Genomic DNA, 26,500 nt, shown 5'->3' with positions numbered 1-26,500 from the left:
GAAAAACTCTTGTAAAGCTGCAAGGTTCAAATATATCAGAAACTGTAAATATATATGTTGATCATCGCACATGTAGCCGATATTCTTGAGTGTTGTAATGTATGTATGCTGCAAATTTATGTTATGGCTGTATATATATATATATATATATATATATATATATATGGTAAAGCGTGGTGTTAGCAAAGGCAAAGTCACAAGTTCTATTCTGAGTGATCACACATACTGATTAACACCTTCAACATACTGTTTTCTGACACTTCAGGTGCACAATTTAACCAGAAATACAGGATCTCATATAGAGAGAGCAGAAAGACTACATCTGCCTAGCAACAGAGCAGACAAACAAACCTTTGAGCCAATGGAAAGAGTCTGCTGGTATAATGAGAACACACACAGGATCTCTTGCACTCATCTTGCATCAGACTCTGCACAAGAGCTTTTACTCCCAAAAACACTGTTGAAGAGAGTAACTGATGTAAATATGTGAAGAACTAGACATCATCAGACCTACTCGTGGTCAACACACTAACATAATAACAACCGGCAGAACTCAACCTGAGTTTTCTAAGTGATGTTACAAATATCCATTTCTCTCACCTGATCGCAGAAGTGTTCCACGATTCCCAACAGACACTGTCATGTCTCCAGTGTTTTCACTTATCACTCTACAAAAAAACTAAATTGTTCAATTGTTTGGCATCACATTTTTAATAATATAGATTATGATCAATTATGAGACACTCGGCCTAAAAACTGCAGAAAAATCATTTAAAAAACTTGAGCCAAAAATGTACTTTTTTCTTATTTATCTTATTTGACATTATATCTGAAAAACTGCTTTTGTTTTGTTCACAATCATGTCGACTGTATCTGAGAAACATTCTGTGTTGATGCGACAAATCAATCAAAAGTTACACCATTACAAATATAATGTATCATAGTGTCCAAAAACATCTCCAAACAAATAAAAGATAATAATTGTACATAAGAACTAATTACACATGCAAACACAACAATGACTAAAGGTTTGCATAGCATGCAGACATGATTTTAGTCATGAGATTTCACAGATTGAGTTTCATTCTGTGTCATTTGAGTCATCATTGAGTCTGTGTCGTGTATTTGGCGCCATCTCCTGGTGGTCATATGTAACATTGTGCTTCATGTGGATTATCTAATGATCTATACATCTGATTATCTTGTGTGTGGACTCGATTGAAAGATAATCACAGACTCTAAATAATCATATGTGAGATTATATGTTCCGTATATTTGTCGTGAGGTTACAAGTGAAAATGCATCATATAAGCAACACTAACATAATTGTCAAAGACACATATTTAGCTATTACTCTATTATTTTTATCTGTGAGTAAAACAAATAGTCTGGTTGTATTTTACTCTTTGAGATCTTTCCAACAACATGTGACACATGAATATTTGATGAGTTTGATGTTTTTACTGATTGCAATAATATGTGCAGCGCAGCATTCTTAATAAATGATCAAAATGTAACACTTCTGATTTATCTGCAGATTTTAAAGCACGTGTTCAGTTTTGGTCATAATATCTACATGCATTGGAAAGTCGAGCTTCTAAACTTTCAAACGACACCTATTGTGTGTTGATCAAAAGAAAGCATTAAAGCTCAAGTGTGTATTTTCTGTTCCACTAGTGTCACCAAACCAAATTACAAAAACCACACAGTATGGGGCACAATTTGGTAGTTTCTCCATACATATGCATAATGCTTCTGAACATCTCAACTGTTCCTGTAGCTCAGCTGGTAGAGAGTGGCACTATTAATGCCAAGGTCATGGGTGCTGCCAAATGCATAAATGCAAATGTTATTTTACCCAGAATGTTAGCAAAAAGACGCACTCCAGGCAGACAGGAAATGTATGCACACTGAGAACATTTGAGCTGTGGTATTTGATATAAGTCACAATCAATCAGAAGAATGAAAGAAAATATATTTGCTGTCTGAACTGGGCTTTTGATTTCATGTGGTTATTAAAGGAGCACAGGAGTATTAAAGGAACTTTAAATAAAGCTGAACTCTGGCTACAGTCACTGGGTGAGACTGGTTAATTATAGACATGAGAGGAAGCCCTGATAACCGTAACAGGAAGAGGCCACTAACAGCACTATCGTGTGTGGGGCTTCTTCCGCCTCTGGTCAAAAACAACATTAAAATGTACAATACTGAAAAAACAAGAACAAAGGCAAAAAACTAAGAGAGAAAATAGAGTGGCAGTCTAATGGATTAGTAAAAAAGAGCCCATTTGAAGTGTTGATGCTTAAAGCCAGAGAGCTTTTTATATGCTCTATATTCTCAGAACATTTCATGCTTTCACACGGCAATTCAGAGCAAATGTTCCAGGCATTCTGTTACGTATGTCAGTTCTGCTCCTTGATGTTTGTTGAAACCAACTTTTACATTTTCTGAAGACAATGTCAGTGGTGTTTGCTCATGCAAATGTCAGTCAACGCCTAGTGTAGTGTTAAAACTGGCTAAAAACATGCTAGCATCATGTAACAAATGCTAGCAATGCCTAGTGAAGTGCTAAAACTTGCTAAAAACATGCTAGCATCGTGCTAACACATGTGAGCAACGCCTAGTGAAGTGCTAAAACTTGCTAAAAACATGCTAACATCGTGCTAACGCATGCAATCAATGCCTAGCGAAGTGATAAAACTTGCAAATAACATGTTAACATCGTGCTAACGCATGCAATCAATGCCTAGTGAAGTGCTAAAATGTGCTAAAAACATGCTAGCACCGTGATAACAGATGATTGCACTGCCTAGTGAAGTGCTAAAATGTGCTAGAACATGCTAACACATGTTAGAAATGCCTAGTGAAATGTAAAACTTGTTAAAAACATGCTAGCATTGTGCTAACACATACAAGCAATGCCTAGTGAAGTGTTAAAACATGCTAAAAACATGCTAGCATCGTGCTAACACATGCTAGAAATGCCTAGTGAAATGTAAAACTTGTTAAAAACATGCTAGCATTGTGCTAACACATACAAGCAATGCCTAGTGAAGTGTTAAAACATGCTAAAAACATGCTAGCATCGTGCTAACACATGCTAGAAATGCCTAGTGAAGTGTTAAAACTTGCTAAAAACATGCTAGCATTGTGTTAACACATGCAAAGAACGCCTAGTGAAGTGCTAAAACGTGCTAAAACATGCTAACATCATGCTAACACATGTTAGAAATGCCTAGTGAAGTGTTAAAACATGCTAGCATCATGCTAAAACATGCTAGCAATGCCTAGTGAAGTGTTAAAACTTGCTAAAAACATGCTAGCATCGTGCTAACACATGCAATCAATGCCTAGCGAAGCATTAAAACATGCTACAAACTTACTAGCATCGTGATAACACATGCTAACAATGCCTAGTGAAGTGCTAAAACGTGCTAAAATCTTGCTAGCATCGTGCTAACACTTGTTAGAAACCACTAGCGAAGTGTTAAAACATGCAAAAAACATGCTAGCATCGTGCGTCTGTCTGTTTATAAACTTTCAGGCTAGGCTTTCTCAAGTCAACATCAAAGTTTATCTTGACAAACCTTTTTTTATCTAGTTACATATTGGAACTACATTTACATATACGCATTTGGCAGACACTTTTATCCAAAGCAACTTACAATGCATTAATGCTATTCATTTGATCTCGAACCAACGCTCTTGCCATTGCTAGTGCCATGCTCCATCCATTGAGCAACGTAATGGTTATACAGTATACAGCAGCCTCTACACCTTGTGGGGATCTTAAGCTTTCATCATTTCAATAATATTCATCCATATTTTTATCCTTACTTCAGTGCATATTTTGTTATTTTAATGAGATAAGTCAAGTGTTGAGTCCATGTTAAGTCCATGCAAAGAAATATGCAATTACTTTATATGGAAATGTTCCCCGTCGGCACATACATCGTGTAACTTTATATCTTGTAAATAATAATCTTATTGCTGATGAAATATATATTCAAAACCCTCTATCTGGTGAATATATAGCTATAGTTAATAGTCCTGCATTATGCACCAAATCTTCCATTTTGTCTGGGATTATTGAGCATTGGTCTTGAACAATAAACAGCATTTTGGATTTTAATACATTTTTGGCTATATGCCTTCTCCAGCACCTTAGTTATCGGTATCATAAAAATCCACTATCGGTCGACCTCTTCACAGTAGCGCCATCTTTATTTTTTGAAATGGAAATAAGGCTTTGAGGGATAGACTCTTTAATGGGCTGTACTGTATAAAGCTCCTAGATCATGTTTTTTGTACTGAACTGGATGTTTTTTCCAGTGTTTTGTTGTGGAACGATCCAAAACACTTTAAACAACAGTAAAACCCATTGAAGAGACTGTAAGTCTATCCCTCCTGTGAATAATGAAGAGACTCAACACTAGATCTGTGACATCATTCACTATATAACACGGCCTCTCACACTGCTCAATGTAAACTCCCTCTGATGTCCCTCAGACTCTTCCAGCTGATCACAGATCAATTGGATTACACTCACATCAGAGATTAACCAGTCCTGTTTAACCAAAGGATCTATTACTTGCTTACTGTAGTGTTTCAGTTTACTTAAGTCAAAACAGAGATTACACAAAGCGAAAGAAAACATGTGACTCCACTGCTCTCAACAAAACGGGTTAAATCAGGCGGCACCGTGTCTCTATGCCAGTCTTATGAGATAACTGGTCCTGTTGAGACTAGTAAAACTCGATTATGTTGCTGTCAGCATGTGTTTCCTGTCGAGAGTTGGTCAAGTGGAAACAGAGCGCAATAATATTCTGATGTCAGTGTGAAGATATCGCCACACAAACACGAGAAAGCTCTGAGAAGAGGGTATATTGTGGTAATCACTTAAACACCCACACACACACACACACACACACACACACACACACACACACACACACACACACACACACACACACACACACACACACACACACACACACACACACACTCACACTCACACTCACACACAAACACATCCTCAGTGTTATATGATCACTCAGGAGAACAGAAAGATATATATGTATATATATATATATATATATAGAGAGAGAGAGAGAGTATGTTTGTTTAAACTGAAGCGATTACTCCCATACCCACCCAAACTCTACAGATATTCATATTGCTGAGAATAATATGTCAACATGAAATCAAAATTGACCCTATTTACGTTCGTAATACACGTTGATGGACTAATTGTGAACAATTCCTCATTCATATTATTCCATCTTTCTTCAAAATGTAATAAGTGTCTCTGCCTCTGAAACAAACACACTTTACAAAAAGTAAAAACAGATTGGGAATGCTGTCTCACATTTTCACGTCAAACTCTGAAGCTCTGACAAAGAATAGCCAAAAATGTCAAGCATTGAGGGATTAAAAGTCCTTTCCCTCAGGATATCTCTTCGCCTCCATACAGGGGTGCCACTTTTTATGTTGTCCTTCCCTCCAAGCGTCTGATAACCTCCAGGACTTGAACGAGTGCCATTGAAAACAAAGAGTGGGTTGCCAAGGAAGTCTTACAGAGCTGAGGAGAGACAGACAAGATACTGTGATAAAAATGGCGTTTGTTTGTGGAAGCTTTCAGACATGAGTGTTTTTATATGGAAGGCATGTGAGGTTTGGAGACTCTGGATCAGGGGTGTCCACACTTTTTTGTGTGATGATCTACTTTTAAATGAGCAACTCAATCAGATCTACCAACTAAAAAACACAGTTTCATTTAAAATAAGAAAATGCTTGTTGGGACTACTGCATGTATCCCTCCATGGAATTCATCTTCTAATTAATAAACAAATATATAATAATGTTCAATGTTGATATCATTCAGTTTTAACACTAAACCCAAAACACCTACAGCACAATAGATTACAATAGTCAGGGCATTTACCTTATTCTGATGACTTGCACTGAATGAATCAGACAGTTTTGTATAATCAGGGCATTAGCTGCTGGTAGCTAGCTTCAAAAACTGCTAGCATCGCAGTCCTTGTAAGGCGCAAACCTAGTTGTCATGGCAACTGAATAAACAAAAATCTCGCCTGGTCAAAATGTACTCGTCAAGTGCAAGTCAGACAGAAACAAAAATATGGAAAAATATTATATTTATTTGTATTCAAATTTAACGAAATACATTTACATTTTGTGCGATCTACCAGCATTGCCTTTGCGATCGACTGGTAGATCGCGATCGACGTATTGTGCACCCCTGCTCTAGATGAGCTCCATCAGAGAATGATGTTTAAGAACAGAAGCAAGTACACTTGTTTATGTGACCATCGGTTTGCCTTTGACAAGGAACTTGTTTACATGGACACCAGAAAGCTGTTTATGGCTGGAAATGGTGTTCCCAATTATAATCACTGTGTTCTTGGCTTTCTCTTTATTCCCGTATGCATCCATCAGTAATCAGCTTTCTCCACAGCAATGTCATTTCCCTGTGATGCTTGTGTAAATAACACATATGAGATCCGGCTATTTTATTCCCCATCGCTTCGCTTTATCCCCAGATAATGCAGAGTTGTTGCTGTGTTTGTTTTCTTAAGTTTAGTGCTGTTTCCCTCTTACTGATAACGCCGGGATTCCCCCAGTGTATATTTTATAGTGTTTGTTCTTTTCTCTTTTCCCACTGTACTCCCAGAAATGGTGAATTCTTACGCTGTGTTGACTTGTTGTTGGGCTTCATTCTATGATGTTTGTTCTCTGGTCTGTTCACGCACATATACACTCACGTGAGAACGCCGCTTATGTGTTTGTATTGCTATAAAAGCTGCGTTCTCCTGGAGAAACTCATGTGTGTTAAACTACTTCCTCGTAATCCCTTAAACGGCGTAAGGAAAACTGTGTTCTCGTTTCAGAATGCCGCTTTCAGCTAAACCCTGGAATAAACCGTTTTCTTCAGTGCATGTAAAGGTGGTCATTCTGTGACTGTTTTTAAGGATTTAAAGAACAAACCAAGTTATATAAAAAGTAAACCAAGGCAGAATCCAGAACCCGAATTCAACTTCAAACTCGCACTACTGGTTGATCAAGAGGCTGACATGTTTGACACAAAGTTTGGTGCCTAGTGTACAAAGGTGCCTAGATTAGTTCCTGGCAGGCAGCAGATGCCCTAACCCCGCCCCATTATTCTTATCCTAACCATGTGGAGCATGTAAGGAGCCAACCAAGCAACTGTCATTGAGATGAATGGGAATACACAGGACAGCTCTCTTCAGTTATTATAGATATCATTGGTCATAGCACTGACAACCAACAAATGTCTTACATGGCGGAGATAACGGGAGAGCCATCTGGAGGACGAAGGATTGAGATGTAGGTTATAGAACCAGGATGTCAAAGGTTAAAGAGGCTCAAGTCCTGGAATGTTAATCACATGCACATAAACAGCACACACACACACACACACACACACACACACGGTTACACACTTAAAGGTAGCTTTGCATTGAATAAAAGGCAGAACTCGTTCCATCGGTTACTTCTCTCTCATGATCTCTCTTTGAAGGGATTTTTCAAAAGGCTTGTATGATCTTCGTGTTGACGTGTGTGTGTGTGTGTAAAAGTGTGTATAAGGAATGTTGTTATCTGGTCCTTTCATACTTCTCTAGGCTGATGTGAGATCCTGTAATGCCTCTGAGACACAGTGTCCTTATTAGGAGTTCACCTCTGACCTCTCTCTGTTCTCCTGAATAATAGCAGATTCATCTTTGCGCAGTTCAGTGCCCGAACTCTTACTTTTCTTTTTTGGCTCCACTCTGGTGCAATGACTAATGGACGCTGAGCTTTGTTCATGAACAATTGGGGGTCTTCCTAAAAATGGCATGATACAATTATGATGCACGACTGACCCAGAGCGCTGCAGTCAGTGTTGGTGAAGCGCAGTGTAGTTTCCTTTAGTGATGGGACTGCCTGATAAGAAGAAAATACTGCTCAGAGAGCACATCAATAGCTAAGAAGACTTCATGTTGTTTTCAGTTGTTAAACGTCTTTCGAGTAACAACTTTCATCTCCAAAAATTGCTCATGAGGAATAAAAATAGTCATTATGGGACTTATTCATGACACATGAGCAGAATAAAACATGTGTAAATCGTTCATGAATGCATTCTTACGTAAATAATTGATTAATCCCATTGAATTCAATGTCAGTTTACGTGAGCATGTTTTACTAAGGATTTATACATGAATAAGGCCTGATGAGACACATAGTTTAGAACTATACAGGTAATGTGGATAGCATAACTCATCATTTGATGTTGGAAGGATTTGATGAGAAATGTTTGTTTTAATTGCACACCTGATGACCAGTTCAATCTGAGCACAGTTTGAGACACTGTTGAGATCTAAAGCAAGTGTTGCATAAGAGCTGTGCAATAGAGAAACCCTGAGGGATCAGAACAAACTGCCAGAGCTCAGCCAATCACTGTAGAGTATTCTCAGCAGCCAATCACAGGAGATCTCTGTCTATCTCAACACAGCTCAGCCAATCACTGTAGAGTATTTTCAGCAGCCAGTCACAGGAGATCTCTGTCTATCTCAACACAGCTCAGCCAATCACTGTAGAGTATTTTCAGCAGCCAGTCACAGGAGATCTCTGTCTATCTCAACACAGCTCAGCCAATCACTGTAGAGTATTTTCAGCAGCCAATCACAGGAGATCTCTGTCTATCTCAACACAGCTCAGCCAATCACTGTAGAGTATTCTCAGCAGAGATCTCTGAGATGAAGATAAAAACATCAACAGTGGATGTGCATGTCAAGAGAGCACATGTGAGGAGGTCTGTAGACACCGGCAATTGTATAACTGGAGTCATTTTTAAGGGTCTAAACTCCTGAAGAGAAAGTCCGGTGTATCATTAGCAGTCGTAGTGCATATGCGCCAACCACCTGTGTATGTGCGCACAGTAAGTATACTTTGACAGGCTCACGTTCGACTGGGCGCAGATGCTGAGCATTCACATCAATATAGAAGTGTACCCAGGGCTTACAACTCAATTTCATTAAATCCTCGTCTGTTAATCAGCTAGATGACATTACCAGTATGACCATTTTAAATCAGTGAAAATGCACAAGTTCATTGCTACATCACAGAAAACCAAAAGTGAACGTTTGCAAGGCATAAAAACACATCTGCAACAAATGCAAGGTGGCACTGGCCTGTTTGGGCAAGTGACCCGAAAGTCTCTCTCACAGACCCCATGCCAGCAGACCACCCTTACTGTTGAACCCTGAATGATCTCATCTGCACTCTAGAGAGGGTAAATCAGGCACGCTGAGTCTATGACATGCATAAACACCTGTTTGTTGTGTCTGAGATGTGCAACACCAGCTCCAGTTTCAACAGTGACATCTACTGTAGACGTGGAAGTGTTTATCTGCTACATGGACTGAAAACTCGGATTCTGATTTTATGGGGTCTTTACATTTACATTTACATTTATACATTTGGCAGATGCTTTTATCCAAAGTGACTTACAGAGCACTTATTACAGGGACAATCCCCCCGGAACAACCTGGAGTTAAGTGTCTTACTCAAGGACACAATGGTGGTGACTGTGGGGATCAAACCAGCAACCTTCTGATTACCAGTTTACCAGTGTGTAGTGTACTACTGCAGTATGTGAGAGAGTGTAGCATACTACTGAAGTATGTGAGAGAGAGTGTAGTGTACTACTGAAGTATGTGAGAGAGTGTAGTATACTACTGAAGTATGTGAGAGAGAGTGTAGTGTACTACTGAAGTATGTAAGAGTGTAGCGTACTACTGAAGTATGTGAGAGTGTAGCGTACTACTGAAGTATGTGAGAGTGTAGTGTACTACTTAAGTATGTGAGAGAGAGTGTAGTGTACTACTGCAGTATGTGAGAGAGTGTAGCATACTACTGAAGTATGTGAGAGAGAGTGTAGTGTACTACTGATGTATGTGAGAGTGTAGCATACAACTGAAGTATGTGAGAGTGAGTGTAGTGTACTACTGCAGTATGTGAGAGAGTGTAGTATACTACTGAAGTATGTGAGAGAGAGTGTAGTGTACTACTGAAGTATGTGAGAGAGAGTGTAGTGTACTACTGATGTATGTGAGAGTGTAGCATACAACTGAAGTATGTGAGAGAGAGTGTAGTGTACTACTGAAGTATGTGAGAGAGAGTGTAGTGTACTACTGAAGTATGTGAGAGAGAGTGTAGTGTACTACTGAAGTATGTGAGAGAGAGTGTAGTATACTACTGAAGTATGTGAGAGAGAGTGTAGTGTACTACTGCAGTATGTGAGAGAGTGTAGTATACTACTGAAGTATGTGAGAGAGAGTGTAGTGTACTACTGAAGTATGTGAGAGAGAGTGTAGTGTACTACTGCAGTATGTGAGAGAGTGTAGTATACTACTGAAGTATGTGAGAGAGAGTGTAGTGTACTACTGAAGTATGTGAGAGAGAGTGTAGTGTACTACTGATGTATGTGAGAGTGTAGCATACAACTGAAGTATGTGAGAGAGAGTGTAGTGTACTACTGAAGTATGTGAGAGAGAGTGTAGTGTACTACTGAAGTATGTGAGAGAGAGTGTAGTGTACTACTGAAGTATGTGAGAGAGAGTGTAGTGTACTACTGAAGTATGTGAGAGAGAGTGTAGTGTACTACTGATGTATGTGAGAGTGTAGCATACAACTGAAGTATGTGAGAGAGAGTGTAGTGTACTACTGAAGTATGTGAGAGAGAGTGTAGTGTACTACTGAAGTATGTGAGAGAGAGTGTAGTGTACTACTGAAGTATGTGAGAGAGAGTGTAGTATACTACTGAAGTATGTGAGAGAGAGTGTAGTGTACTACTGCAGTATGTGAGAGAGTGTAGTATACTACTGAAGTATGTGAGAGAGAGTGTAGTGTACTACTGAAGTATGTGAGAGAGAGTGTAGTGTACTACTGCAGTATGTGAGAGAGTGTAGTATACTACTGAAGTATGTGAGAGAGAGTGTAGTGTACTACTGAAGTATGTGAGAGAGAGTGTAGTGTACTACTGATGTATGTGAGAGAGTGTAGTATACTACTGAAGTATGTGAGAGAGAGTGTAGTGTACTACTGCAGTATGTGAGAGAGAGTGTAGTGTACTACTGATGTATGTGAGAGTGTAGCATACAACTGAAGTATGTGAGAGAGAGTGTAGTGTACTACTGCAGTATGTGAGAGAGTGTAGTATACTACTGAAGTATGTGAGAGAGAGTGTAGTGTACTACTGAAGTATATGAGAGTGTAGTGTTCTACTGAAGTATGTGAGAGTGTAGTGTACTACTGAAGTATGTGAGAGAGAGTGTAGTGTATTACTGAAGTATGTGAGAGAGAGTGTAGTGTACTACTGAAGTATGTGAGAGAGAGTGTAGTGTACTACTGAAGTATGTGAGAGAGAGTGTAGTGTACTACTGAAGTATATGAGAGTGTAGTGTTCTACTGAAGTATATGAGAGTGTAGTGTACTACTGAAGTATGTGAGAGAGAGTGTAGTGTATTACTGAAGTATGTGAGAGAGAGTATAGTGTACTACTTTTTGTCTTCAGACATACTGATGGTGCTGTTGTGGTACTTATGGAAACACTGCTGAATGAATGAATGAATGAATGAATGAAAAACGGATATTTACATCAATAAATTGAAGCCTGCTTTAGCACTATAGTAAGATCTTTTGCAGTGTGATAGTATTATAACATATAGTTATATAGTATAGTATTTTGTAGTCAATCAAGTATTGTATGTGTGTGTATGTGTAGTGGTCTAAAGCACATAACTGGTAATCAGAATGTTGCTGGTTGGATCCCCACAGTCACCACCATTGTGTCCTTGAGTAAGACACTTAACTCCAGGTTGCTCCGGGGGGATTGTCCCTGTAATAAGTGCTCTGTATTTGGTACTCAGAAGGTTGCTGGTTTGAACCCCACAGTCACCACCATTGTGTCCTTGAGTAAGGCACTTAACTCCAGGTTGCTCCGGGGGGATTGTCCCTGTAATAAGTGCTCTGTATTTGGTACTCAGAAGGTTGCTGGTTTGAACCCCACAGTCACCACCATTGTGTCCTTGAGTAAGACACTTAACTCCAGGTTGCTCCGGGGGGATTGTCCCTGTAATAAGTGCACATAACTGGTAAACTGGTAATCAGAAGGTTGCTGGTTTGATCCCCACAGCCACCACCATTGTGTCCTTGAGTAAGACACTTAACTCCAGGTTGCTCCGGGGGGATTGTCCCTGTAATAAGTGCTCTGTATAATAAATTGGTACTCAGAAGGTTGCTGGTTTGAACCCCACAGTCACCACCATTGTGTCCTTGAGTAAGACACTTAACTCCAGGTTGCTCCGGGGGGATTGTCCCTGTAATAAGTGCACATATACTGGTAAATTGGTACTCAGAAGGTTGCTGGTTTGATCCCCACAGTCACCATCATTGTGTCCTTGAGTAAGACACTTAACTCCAGGTTGCTCGGGGATTGTCCCTGTAATAAGTGCACATGTACTAATAAACTGGTCACTCAGGAGGTTGCTGGTTCGAACCCCACAGCCACCACCATTGTGTCCTTGAGTAAGACACTTAACTCCAGGTTGCTCCGGGGGGATTGTCCCTGTAATAAGTGCACTGTAAGTCACTTTGGATAAAAGCATCTGCCAAATGCATAAAAATGTAAAAAAAAAAAAAAAGTATTGAGTGAATTTTTCAGTGACAAAATATGTAGATTTGTCATAAAAATAATGTCACAATCCTAAAAATAGGCATAATTTCTGTAAGATAAATATCATTCCTTTCTTGTGATTTTGGGGTGAAATATGGCCCAGACATGTTGTTGACTGGTTTTGTGAGATTCTGAGGGGCGAGTCGGCCCTTTAAATCCCTTAAAAGATGTCTCTATTAGAAAAGGGTTAAATTTAGACCTCCTAATCTCATTGCTCTGGCTAATCCTGTTGCTTTGGAGATGAGACCACTTTGCACGATTGTTGAATAGAGCCTCGGGCGTTCCCAATGTCAGAAAGAGAGAGAGAGAGAGAGAGATTTACCAGATTTAGCATGATCTTCCATCAAGAGAACAGAAAGCTCGTCTCTGCCTTTCTTTGGGATTTTGACGTGCTGTTTTACATTCATGAGGAGGCACTGCTGAGATTACAGCAGAATTAACACACAGCCCGATCTCTTGATGTATAGATCAACTGTCAGCCACTGTACAAACACACGAAACACTCTTCTTATAGCTCTGGACGTCAGCGCTTCATCGCACGTCTCGACACACTTCCAGTGTCACAGAAAGGTGATTGAGATAGCAGCAAGTGTTCTCAGAGATGGTGTTTTCAAACAGGTTGTGTTCACACATCACCTCTAAACAGAAACATGCAGTTCATTTTCTTGAAAAAGCTGTTTTTGTGTAAGGGATTACTGAATTGAATGCTACACCAGACACAAGTGATGCATAGCAACACATTCAAAGTTAATTACTGCTGTTTTCATCATCTCACACTAATAGTTACCAGAAGGCTGGAAGCACACACAGTAAACAGTCAAATGCACATTCACAAATCCCAAGAGGGAAAGTACTTGCAGATAAAATATGAATATCCACAATCCCAAAATATCCACATTATAAGCTCTGATAATGTAAAATAATAAGTATCAGGGTAAATGGGTTTGAAGTGCCCATGTTTAATAATAACTGATTGCATTTGTTAATTATGCTTCTTCTTTAACAAACTCTGATACATTAAACATCCCATGGAAATGTATGTCACTGCAGTTTGTCATCTCAAATTTTGGATTTAATAGAGATTTTGTCCTAACCGGTCATGGCTGACAGAGAATATATCACATTGAGAACACTGATGCAGGTCTGGTGAATATACAACACACACACACACACACACACACACACACACACACACACACACACACACACACACACATGCATACACACACACACACACACACAGGCATACATACACACACACACACACATGCATACATACACAGACACACACACACACACACACGCACACACACACATGCATACACACACACACACACACACACAGGCATACATACACACACACACATGCATACATACACACACACACATGCAAACACACACAGACACACACACATGCATACACACACACATACACAAACACACATGCATACACATGCATACACACACACACACACACACACACACACACACACATGCATACACACACACACACACACACACACACACACACACAGGCATACACACACACACACACACATGCATGCATACACACACACACATGCATACACACACACGCACATGCATACACACACACACACATGCATACACACACACACACATGCATACACACACACACACGCATACACACACACACACACACACACACACAAATGCATACACACCAGGTTGAACTGCGTTTCACATCCCTGATCTCTGCCTGCATCACCTCGGTCTATTGATGAACTATACTCTTATAATGGAATATATAAACTATCAATTAACTGCCAATAAAACCTTCATCAGCCAATTAACAAGGACATTTGCATCTATGTGAACTTCTGCAATTAATCAAGATGGACTTCAAAAACATTAATCATTAATCTTACAGTACAAACTAAATCTTTAACTTACTAAGTTTAATCATTTTAAACCATGACTTGCACTATACAGGAGTAATATTTACATTATATTCATGATGTTAGTCAGAGGGGAACTGGCCCCCACAGTGAGTCTGGTTTAGGGTTAGGGTGGGGTTGGTCAGAGGGGAACTGGCCCCCACAGTGAGTCTGGTTTAGGGTTAGGGTGGGGTTGGTCAGAGGAGAACTGGCCCCCACAGTGAGTCTGGTTTAGGGTTAGGGTGGGGTTAGTCAGAGGGGAACTGGCCCCCACAGTGAGTCTGGTTTAGGGTTAGGGTGGGGTTAGTCAGAGGGCACTGGCCCCACAGTGAGTCTGGTTTAGGGTTAGGGTGGGGTTGGTCAGAGGGAACTGGCCCCCACAGTGAGTCTGGTTTAGGGTTAGGGTGGGGTTGGTCAGAGGAGAACTGGCCCCCACAGTGAGTCTGGTTTAGGGTTAGGGTGCGGTTGGTCAGAGGGGAACTGGCCCCCACAGTGAGTCTGGTTTAGGGTTAGGGTGGGGTTGGTCAGAGGGAACGGGCCCCCACAGTGAGTCTGGTTTAGGGTTAGGGTGGGGTTAGTCAGAGGGAACTGGCCCCCACAGTGAGTCTGGTTTAGGGTTAGGGTGGGGTTAGTCAGAGGGGAACTGGCCCCCACAGTGTTTCTGGTTTAGGGTTAGGGTGGGGTTGGTCAGAGGGGAACTGGCCCCCACAGTGAGTCTGGTTTAGGGTTAGGGTGGGGTTAGTCAGAGGGGCACTGGCCCCCACAGTGAGTCTGGTTTAGGGTTAGGGTGGGGTTGGTCAGAGCGGAACTGGCCCCCACAGTGAGTCTGATTTAGGGTTAGGGTGGGGTTAGTCAGAGGGGAACTGGCCCCCACAGTGAGTCTGGTTTAGGGTTAGGGTGGGGTTGGTCAGAGGGAACTGGCCCCCACAGTGAGTCTGGTTTAGGGTTAGGGTGGGGTTGGTCAGAGGGAACTGGCCCCCACAGTGAGTCTGGTTTAGGGTTAGGGTGGGTTTGGTCAGAGGGAACTGGCCCCCACAGTGAGTCTGGTTTAGGGTTAGGCTGGGGTTGGTCAGAGGGGAACTGGCCCCCACAGTGAGTCTGGTTTAGGGTTAGGGTGGGGTTGGTCAGAGGGGAACTGGCCCCCACAGTGAGTCTGGTTTAGGGTTAGGGTGGGGTTGGTCAGAGGGGAACTGGCCCCCACAGTGAGTCTGGTTTAGGGTTAGGGTGGGGTTGGTCAGAGGGGAACGGGCCCCCACAGCGAGTCTGGTGAGTCTGGTTTAGGGTTAGGGTGGGGTTGGTCAGAGGGGAACGGGCCCCCACAGCGAGTCTGGTTTAGGGTTAGGGTGGGGTTGGTCAGAGGGGAACGGGCCCCCACAGCGAGTCTGGTTTAGGGTTAGGGTGGGGTTGGTCAGAGGGGAACGGGCCCCCACAGCGAGTCTGGTTTAGGGTTAGGGTGGGGTTGGTCAGAGGGAACGGGCCCCCACAGCGAGTCTGGTTTAGGGTTAGGGTGGGGTTGGTCAGAGGGGAACTGGCCCCCACAGCGAGTCTGGTTTAGGGTTAGGGTGGGGTTGGTCAGAGGGGAACTGGCCCCCACAGCGAGTCTGGTTTAGGGTTAGGGTGGGGTCGGTCAGAGGGGAACCGGCCCCCACAGCGAGTCTGGTTTAGGGTTAGGGTGGGGTCGGTCAGAGGGGAACCGGCCCCCACAGCGAGTCTGGTTTAGGGTTAGGGTGGGGTCGGTCAGAGGGGAACCGGCCCCCACAGCGAGTCTGGTTTAGGGTTAGGGTGGGGTCGGTCAGAGGGGAACCGGCCCCCACAGCGAGTCTGGTTTAGGATTAGGGTGGGGTCGGTCAGAGGGAACCAGCCCCCACAGCGAGTCTGGTTTAGGGTTAGGGTGGGGTCGGTCAGAGGGAACCGGCCCCCACAGCGAGTCTGGTTTAGGGTTAGGGTGGGGTCGGTCAGAGGGGAACCGGCCCCCACAGCGAGTCTGGTTTAGGGTTAGGACGTTGTTAGTCAGAGGGGAACTGGCCCCCACAGCGAGTCTAGTTTAGGGTTAGGGTGGGGTCAGTCAGAGGGGAACCGGCCCCCACAGCGAGTCTGGTTTAGGGTTAGGGTGGGGTTGGTCAGAGGGGAACTGGCCCCCACAGTGAGTCTGGTTTAGGGTTAGGGTGGGGTTGGTCAGAGGGGAACTGGCCCCCACAGTGAGTCTGATTTAGGGTTAGGGTGGGGTTGGTCAGAGGGGAACTGGCCCCCACAGTGAGTCTGGTTTAGGGTTAGGGTGGGGTTGGTCAGAGGGGAACTGGCCCCCACAGTGAGTCTGATTTAGGGTTAGGGTGGGGTTAGTCAGAGGGGAACTGGGCCCTGATTCGAGGACAGGAACTAACGGTTGTATATTTAAGATATATTCAGAGTGCACTGTATACGTCACATGAAGGAGAGGACAAATCTCCTTTTATTTCAGCATCTCTTGTTCAGCAAATGTCAATCTAATGACGTCTGCAGACTGTGAAGAGTCAAAAGTTTCTCTGATGGTGTGATATTTCTATTGCCGACACAACAGCTGTATTAAATCAATCAATCAACAGCACACAGTAAAGCCCAAATTCTGCTCATCTATTGTCCCGTGTTTTTGTCCCTGTTTGGGAGTACACGTGGCACATGACGGTGTACCTGCGATGAAAGCTGATTCACGTGTCAGCTCCGGGGCTCAAAACACATTTCCAGAGTAACTCTTGAATGGGACTCATTTCATTACGTTATTGTGGATTAACCCTGACCAGACGGATGACGGTGAATGTGGGCAGAATGGAACATCATTTTTCATGGTTTAATAATCAGAAATGACATGATAGAGCAAGACGTTGTACTGATTGTGATTTAGCTTTTATGCCACATATGATCTGACTGCAATTACACATTTATTCACTGCAATAAATAACGTGTGAATGGTGAAAAAACGGCATTAGAAACTCTCAAATGTCCAAAAAATACAGACATTGCCTTTAAAGTCCTTCACTGATGCAACTTTCCATTTCCATTCTTTATGACCTACTTCCTGCTCACCCAGTTCCTGTCCATTCATAACATGTTAGTTTTCATCTTTTGTTGGAGAAATACTTCCTTCTGTCTGGATGAAGCGAAAGGTTAAAGAAAGCAGAAGCGGCATTGACACTGTGGCACGTGCGGTGGGTTATTACCCATAGACCGTCAGGTGGACGCTGGACACGTGTCGTCTCACCACCGCTGCTTCTGCATCTGTGACTGATAAATCAAACTCGACGTGATAGAAGAATAAATGGAAAACATTGAATATTTAAATTCCCCTCATTAGAGATAATTCTTCATTATGTTCAAAGTTACTTGCTCAGAAACGATAAATGGTGTTGAAAGCGACTTGAGATATGACATCATCTAATTTACAGACAAATTTAACAACATTAACCTCATCAAATATTCATGTGTCATATTTTGTTGGAAAGTTCTCAAAGAGTAAAATATAACCAGACTATTTGTTTTACTCACAGACTAAAATATAGCGAGTAACAGCTAATTATATGTCTTTGATAATTATGTTAGTGTTGCTTATTTGATGTGTTTTCACTTAACAGAAAATGTAATTACTTAGAGTCTGTGATTATCTTTCAAACGAGTCCACACACAAGATAATCAGATGTATAGATCATTAGATAATCCACATGAAGCACAATGTTACATATGACCACCAGGAGATGGCGCCAAATACACGACACAGACTCAATGATGACTCAAATGACACAGAATGAAACTCATTCTGTGAAATCTCATGACTAAAATCATGTCTGCATGCTATGCAAACCTTTAGTCATTGTTGTGTTTGCATGTGTAATTAGTTCTTATGTACAATTATTATCTTTTATTTGTTTGGAGATGTTTTTGGACACTATGATACAATTATATTTGTAATGGTGTAACTTTTGATTGATTTGTCGAATCAACACAGAATGTTTCTCAGATACAGTCGACATGATTGAGAACAAAACAAAAGCAGTTTATCAGAGCCACATTATTTACCAGAGATATATAATGTTAAATAATAAAACTAATTAATAAAATAAGTACTTTTTTTTATTATTATTTCAGCAGTATATTAGGTTGAGAATCAAAAGTTATATCATTAAAAAACTTGAAAGGTTTTCTTTTTGGAGTCATCCAAACACTGACTCTGTTTGTTTTGTCGAGTTATAAGTCTGTAATTTTGGGTACTCCACTGAAACAGGACATGTTTAAAAACACCTTCAGAGCTGAAAGGGTTAAATTAAAATACAATTCCAGAATTTGAATGAAAGTTGAGTTCCAGGATACAAACACATTTTAATTTCATCACATATGAAATGTTGGTGTCTGGAGTGGAAGAGAGGAGACGCAGGAGTGCGATCTTTAAATCCGTTCATTATACACGCTGGAGTGAACAAACGAAACGCTCAACATCAAACACGAAGCACAATGTAACACTTCCAGGAGTGACAAAAGACTGAACTTCAGGACATTTACACAGAAGTCATGAGGGAATGGAGGGCAGGTGAGGATGATGACGGACAGATGGAAGTGATTAAGGCAGTGGATTCTGGGAAAGCGTAGTGCAGGGGGAAACTTCAAAATAAGAGTCCTTGAGGAACATGAGGGAGACAGACTGTGACAACATACGTGTAGTTTAAATAATCATTTAATGACAGTAAATTAGCAGTTGAAATTCTTCTATTGAATTGCAATTAATTAAACTCATCGTGCTGTTATTCTAATTGAACATGCTGTTGAGTGTGGCCGATTGATTCAAATTCGGAGTGGTATCGTTGATGGACATGTTTAGGTGCTCTGGGACTTCTGTATCGATCACAGCTGGGACCGGATCACTTCGTCTTCAACAGCTTTTCCATTCAACACTCAGAGAATATGCTGCCAGAGAACGCACATTTGACACAATTATTGATCATCATTTTAACAGTTATTAGGCTGTGATCATTCAAGACTGAAAAGGGCAAATCATTGGAGGAACATAAAGCTAAAAGTATTGATTGTGTACAAGAAGACTCGTCTCAATAGTTCAAATCTGGTCTGAACAGCATCTGATGCGGCACTCCTGGAAAAGCAGAATTCATCTATTCAACGATTTTGAAGACAACAACCTCAACAAAATACAAACAGACTATTTTTGAGCACAGCATATTATAATGAAAAAACAACATGTTTATGATAGCTAAGCAATGATTATATGGTCGCAGCAGCGGGAAGTATTCATCACTAATATTGCACAACGAGGGATGTTTTGCACCGGTGCGATAGCTCCAGTATCTACAGGACATTCATGCAGGAATATCTGTGCCAGATGCTCTTGCTGATGTTTAACGTTTACAGACTGTATATATGAATCACTGATGTGAGCATGAAGATCTGCCCAGAGTCTCTCCTCCAGGACACATTACAGGACTGAAGTGCCCCGTTCTGCCCCAGCGATAATGAACACCAATGTGGGCACAGAGAGCACCTCATACTGTCCAGCAGCACATCAGATTCATTAGCGGTGCCACCAGCGGGCACAACATAAAGAAGCACTTTAGGGAATGATTGAGTTTTTCCGTGGCCCGTCAGTGCAGGGAATATTGATCATGTGCCCACAACACAAGTCCAAACGCTCGGTGTCGTCTGATTGGACATGAGTGTGTGACCTCATGGAAATAATGATGGCACATGAGAGAGGACGGATAAGCACTGGGATTAACGGACGGCAGAAGCTCTTTGTGTAATCTTTTGTTGGAAATATCAAATCCTTGCCGTCAGATCCCCAATAATTGAATCTGTTCAAGAAAGAAACGTTGTTTTGTTATTGTGTGATTTGAGCTATTATTTTTATATGATTTACAAATGTTGTAAATGAATGTCGCTACTGAAAATCCCTGAGATGATTTTATTAATTGCCTAATAAGTGACAGGATAATATTTGGGATAAAAGTCTCGTGGTGCAGATCCCTATAAAACACATTGTTTTTTAAATGGGGCGAATATATTTGTGATGAAGAAATCAAAGTGAGATTATTTCTAAAATCCCAAATGTGTTTAACATTAACAGGAAATTGTGCACCTTTTCTGAAGTAGTTATTTTAAGTTGAATCTTAGGCCACGTCTACATTAATATGTTTTGGTTTGAAATTGCATCTCTTTCTGCACGTTTTGTCCGTCCACACTGAGACGGCGCTTTTAACAGTGAGGACAGGGAAGATGGAGATATCTAAAAACAATGACATTTGTTGTGACGCAGTCATGTGATCCATTCAACCCAAAACAATCAAGATGGCGGTCCATGTTGTAGCGGTGTTATTGCGCCTGTTATTCCCGTTGAGAGCATTGTTAAAGATAAATGTTACTCTGTACAACCTTCACACAATGCATTCCTTCATATTCCACACACAGTTAACTGGAGCACAATCGTGTTTCAGACCGTACATGGACCGGTGATATTTCACATGTGCATTAAGGGGATTTAAGAGCTTTCAGAAGTTTTAGTCTGGACTTTTGGAAAACACTTGAAAACAGCCGCATGGGTGAAGAACGTTTCAAAAACCAAAACACCATTTTCAAATGTATCCGGATTAATACTATAACTATTGTCCCTATATCTACATGATATCAATATAACCCCTAGGGGCATTTTACTGCACTTTCGGGGTCAATGGATCCCTCACCACCTTATTTAAAAACTTAATTTTAAACAAAACAACCTTCCGCTATTATCTCTTTTCACAGAAATAATGTTGCTCCATCAATATTCTGTAAAAAAAAAATATATATATATATTTCAGTCTTGATACATTTTGTGACCAGAAAATATAAATTTTTCTTAAAGCTGCGGTACGTAAGATTGAGAAACGCTTGTTATTAGTGACACCTGTGGCCGTTCAGTGAACTGCAGCCTGTTGCTCCTGCTCATACAGACACTCCATAGTGACACCTGTGGCCGTTCAGTGAACTGCAGCCTGTTGCTCGTGCTCATACAGACACTCCATAGTGACAACTGTGGCCGTTCAGTGAACTGCAGCCTGTTGGTCGCGCTCATACACACACTCCATAGTGACACCTGTGGCCGTTCAGTGAACTGCAGCCTGTTGGTCGCGCTCATACACACACTCCATAGTAACACTTGTGGCCGTTCAGTGAACTGCAGCCTGTTGCTCGTGCTCATACACACACTCCATAGTGACACCTGTGGCCGTTCAGTGAACTGCAGCTTGTTGCTCGTGCTCATACACACACTCCATAGTAACACCTGTGGCCGTTCAGTGAACTGCAGCTGTTGCTCGTGCTCATACACACACTCCATAGTGACACCTGTGGCCGTTCAGTGAACTGCAGCCTGTTGCTCTCGCTCATACACACACTCCATAGTGACACCTGTGGCCGTTCAGTGAACTGCAGCCTGTTGCTCGTGCTCATACACACACTCCATAGTGACACCTGTGGCCGTTCAGTGAACTGCAGCCTGTTGCTCGCGCTCATACACACACTCCATAGTGACACCTGTGGCCGTTCAGTGAACTGCAGCCTGTTGCTCGTGCTCATACACACACTCCATAGTGACACCTGTGGCCGTTCAGTGAACTGCAGCCTGTTGCTCTCGCTCATACACACACTCCATAATGACACCTGTGGCCGTTCAGTGAACTGCAGCCTGTTGCTCTCGCTCATACACACACTCCATAATGACACCTGTGGCCGTTCAGTGAACTGCAGCCTGTTGCTCGTGCTCATACACACACTCCATAATGACACCTGTGGCCATTCAGTGAACTGCAGCCTGTTGCTCTCGCTCATACACACACTCCATAATGACACCTGTGGCCGTTCAGTGAACTGCAGCCTGTTGCTCTCGCTCATACACACACTCCATAATGACACCTGTGGCCGTTCAGTGAACTGCAGCCTGTTGCTCACGCTCATACACACACTCCATAGTGACACCTGTGGCCGTTCAGTGAACTGCAGCCTGTTGCTCGTGCTCATACACACACTCCATAGTAACACCTGTGGCCGTTCAGTGAACTGCAGCCTGTTGCTCGCGCTCATACACACACATTACATAGTGACACCTGTGGCCGTTCAGTGAACTGCAGCCTGTTGATCGCGCTCATACACACACTCCATAGTAACACCTGTGGCCGTTCAGTGAACTGCAGCTTGTTGCTCGTGCTCATACACACACTCCATAGTGACACCTGTGGCCGTTCAGTGAACTGCAGCCTGTTGCTCGCGCTCATACACACACTCCATAGTGACACCTGTGGCCTTTCAGTAAACTGCAGCCTATTGCTCGCGCTCATACACACACTACATAGTGACACCTGTGGCCGTTCAGTGAACTGCAGCCTGTTGCTCGTGCTCATAGACACACTCCATAGTAACACCTGTGGCCGTTCAGTGAACTGCAGCCTGTTGCTCATGCTCATACACACACTCCATAGTGACACCTGTGGCCGTTCAGTGAACTGCAGCCTGTTGCTCGCGCTCATAGACACACTCCATAGTGACACCTGTGGCCGTTCAGTGAACTGCAGCCTGTTGCTCACGCTCAAAGACACACTCCATAGGGACACGAGCATCCACCAAAACAATGATGTAACGTACAAAGAGACTGAACGTGATCCACCGACATCATGCTAACAGATGAGGTAACATCATTAAAATTACACAGTTATGATTGTTTGACTTGAGTCTCCAGTGCTGGAACAGGACTAAAACAAAGTGTGGATATTGTCAGCCGTGGTGAGGACCTACCGACAGTGATCTGAGGAGGGACAAACCACAAACTGGCGACAGGGTGTTGAGTGCCCACGGCTCATCGATGCGCAAGGGCAACCCATCTGGTCAGAACCGACAGAAGGTGTACTGTGGCACAAGTCACAGAAAAGTTTAATGATGGTTACGGGAATGTGTCACAACACACGTATGGGGCTGCATAACCGCTGACCGGTCAGAGTGCCCATGATGACCCCGCCACCATCAAAACCACCTACAATGGGCACGCGAGCCTCGGAACTGGACCATAGAACAGTGGAAGAAGGTCGTGTACTTGTGTGCCGTTTACCAGAAGTGATGGCAGCAGGATGCATTGTGGGAAGACGACAAGCCGGTGGAGAGAGTGTGATGCTCCGGGCAATGTTCTGCTGGGAAACACTGGGCCATTCACGTGGACGTCAATTTGACACGTGCCACCGACCTAAACATAGTGGCAGACCAGGTACACCCCTTCATGCCAATGCTGTTCCCTGATGGCAGTGCCCTCTTTCAGCAGGATAATGCGCTCTCTGCCACACTGCACACATTGTTCAGGAATGCTTTGAGGAACACGATGAAGAGTTCAAGGTGTTCCCCAAATTCCCCAGATCTCAAACCGATGTAGCATCTGTGGGATGTGCTGGACCAACAAGTCCGATCCACAGCGGCTCCACCTCACAACTTACAGGACTTGAAGGATCTGCTGCTAATGTCTTGTGCCAGATCCCACAGGACACCTTCAGAGTCTCTTAGAGTCCATGTCTCGATGGGTCGGCGCTGTTTTAGTGGCAAGAGGAGGACCAACAGCATATTAGGCATGTAGGTCATAATGTTTTGGCTCATATGTGTGTATATATATATATATTCTTTTTTTTTCAGTTGAGTAAAATACAGAAAATATACAGCCAGTTTCTGAAACACACAGAGAGAGAAAGAGCAGAATTGCTGGGAAAAGTACTTGAAGAACATAATGTGAGAGTTTATGTAGGTCATCGATTCAGAAAAGTGTGTCAGTGGATGAGACGAGAGTGAGCAGCGCTGGAGAGAGAGAGAGAGAGAGAAAACCCTTCAGGAAATCATCTGGACTCTCTCGTATTGATCTTTTCCTCGTGACTTTGATTGTGTTCAGTGTGATCAGATCTGCACACTAAAGTCAGAGTCAATATCATGTTTCACTGCGTCAGTTCAGCTATTCACAAATAAATAAAGGGCAAAGCTCACTCACTTTTCACTTGACAAGAGAATAAATGTGAATTACTCAATCCGAACTCTTAAAGGAATATTCCGGGATTAATACGAGTGAATCTCAATCTGCAGTATTTGTGTCATAATGTTGATTATTAACACATAAATTAATTTCAACTCGTTCCTTTTCTTTAATAAAGCACAAATGTGTGTTCCAGTGAGACACTTCCAATGCAAGTCAATGGGGTTTAATCTGTAAACATTCAAATACTGTTTCAACAGTATAGACACAAGACATAAACAATATGTGTGTTAACATGATTTTACTGTCATTAAATCAGTTATTAACCACATCTGTGTGAAGATATAGACAATTTTATAACTTTGTTGCCATGACGATGTAACATTGTAAACCCCAAAACGACAATATAAACAACTTTACAGCTCAAATACTTCACAAGTTTTAACAGCAGAATTAATGTATGTTTTTATTAAATTATAAGATTCACATTTCTGACTTTAAACCTCCAAATATTGCCCCCAGTGACCTCCATTATAAGAGTCTCACTGGAACACATTTGTGCTTTATTGCCTCCTGAGACACGCGTGTGACTGCTGTGTGCATTTTCCATTGCACTTTTTGATTTGTAACTAGAAGCACTTAATAAACATGCAAATAAATGCATATTTAAATAAATAAGAATTGATGTCCACATATGTGGACAACAGGAGTGAAGTACTGTTGATGTGCACAGGATTAGTGACTTCAGTAATAACTGCAGGGACGGTGTGTCTGCACCATTTACACACGGTTGTCAAGCGTAACTGACCTAACATCATGATGAATATATTCAGGATATATTAAACATGAGCATATACTGCATCTGTGATTAATCAATGAAACTTATTGGAATATTTGACTAAATACAAGAGAACTGGTGACATGAACAAGCCTGTAATCTTATATTACTCTTCAATTACAAATACAGACAATCTCTTCATATAATGAAACACAGCGCTCAACACCTCTCCTGCTCACATCATAATCAATAACTGTTTCTCTTTTACACGGTAAATAAACACTCGACAGAATAAAAAGCTTCTGTCCAAACGAGACATTATCTGAAGTTGTGAAGCGAGTCTTACCGGCATCTCCTCTTGACCAGCACCCACTTCAGACACTCTGAGGAAACAGGGATATTTAAAGGGCTCAAGGGCCGCTAAGTGCACATTTATGGGCTTTTTACCAACATGTTAATTCGCACAAGATTAATATTACTAGAGGTTATTTTATAGCAGGTAAACACACTAATATTTATTGGCACAGGAACTGAAAACATTACTGATTCACACGGGACCAAATGACCCCAAATCCACATATAAACTGATCCTGTCACATTAAATAACACCAAACTATAGAAAGTCAGATTGTTCATTATGCATTCAGGAGAGTTGATTATTCATGTTTATGACATCATAAATTATCATAATTAATTCAGATTCAAAGTAACGTCCAGCATCATCCAATCACTGTCAACCATGTTCAAATAAAACATTATAAATGTTGAATCTATGTACTGATGATCATTGAGTGTCCAAACATCATCTGCAGCCTGAAACTGAACTTTTGATCAGATTTTAGGAGTGAACGCACTTAACTACATAGAGAGCTATAGGACGCTCCCTTGCTCCCTATTTAGTGACATGACTTAACCTCTAGTGTGCTGTCTGTCTGCACTGATCTCAGAACAGTTATAGGAGAGCTATAGGATGCTCCCTTGCTCCCTATTTAGTGCATGACTTCACCTCCAGTGTGCTGTCTGTCTGCACTGGTCTCAGAACA

At 42.0% G+C, this 26,500-nt stretch overlaps 1 protein-coding gene across 1 annotated transcript in view; it reads right to left on the bottom strand.

Moving 5' to 3' along the window:
- Positions 1-26,500, bottom strand: part of xxylt1 (xyloside xylosyltransferase 1) — an 86,838-nt gene that overhangs the window by 1,812 nt on the left and 58,526 nt on the right. The window contains exon 6 of the transcript XR_007968402.1: positions 5,369-5,581. The gene's annotated coding sequence lies outside the window, so the exon portion shown is untranslated. The remainder of the gene's footprint in view (positions 1-5,368; positions 5,582-26,500) is intronic.

This window comes from Xyrauchen texanus, chromosome 32, assembly GCF_025860055.1.
Source record: "Xyrauchen texanus isolate HMW12.3.18 chromosome 32, RBS_HiC_50CHRs, whole genome shotgun sequence".
Classification (NCBI taxonomy): Eukaryota; Metazoa; Chordata; class Actinopteri; order Cypriniformes; family Catostomidae; genus Xyrauchen; species Xyrauchen texanus.
This window is presented reverse-complemented; position numbering and strand designations above follow the sequence as displayed.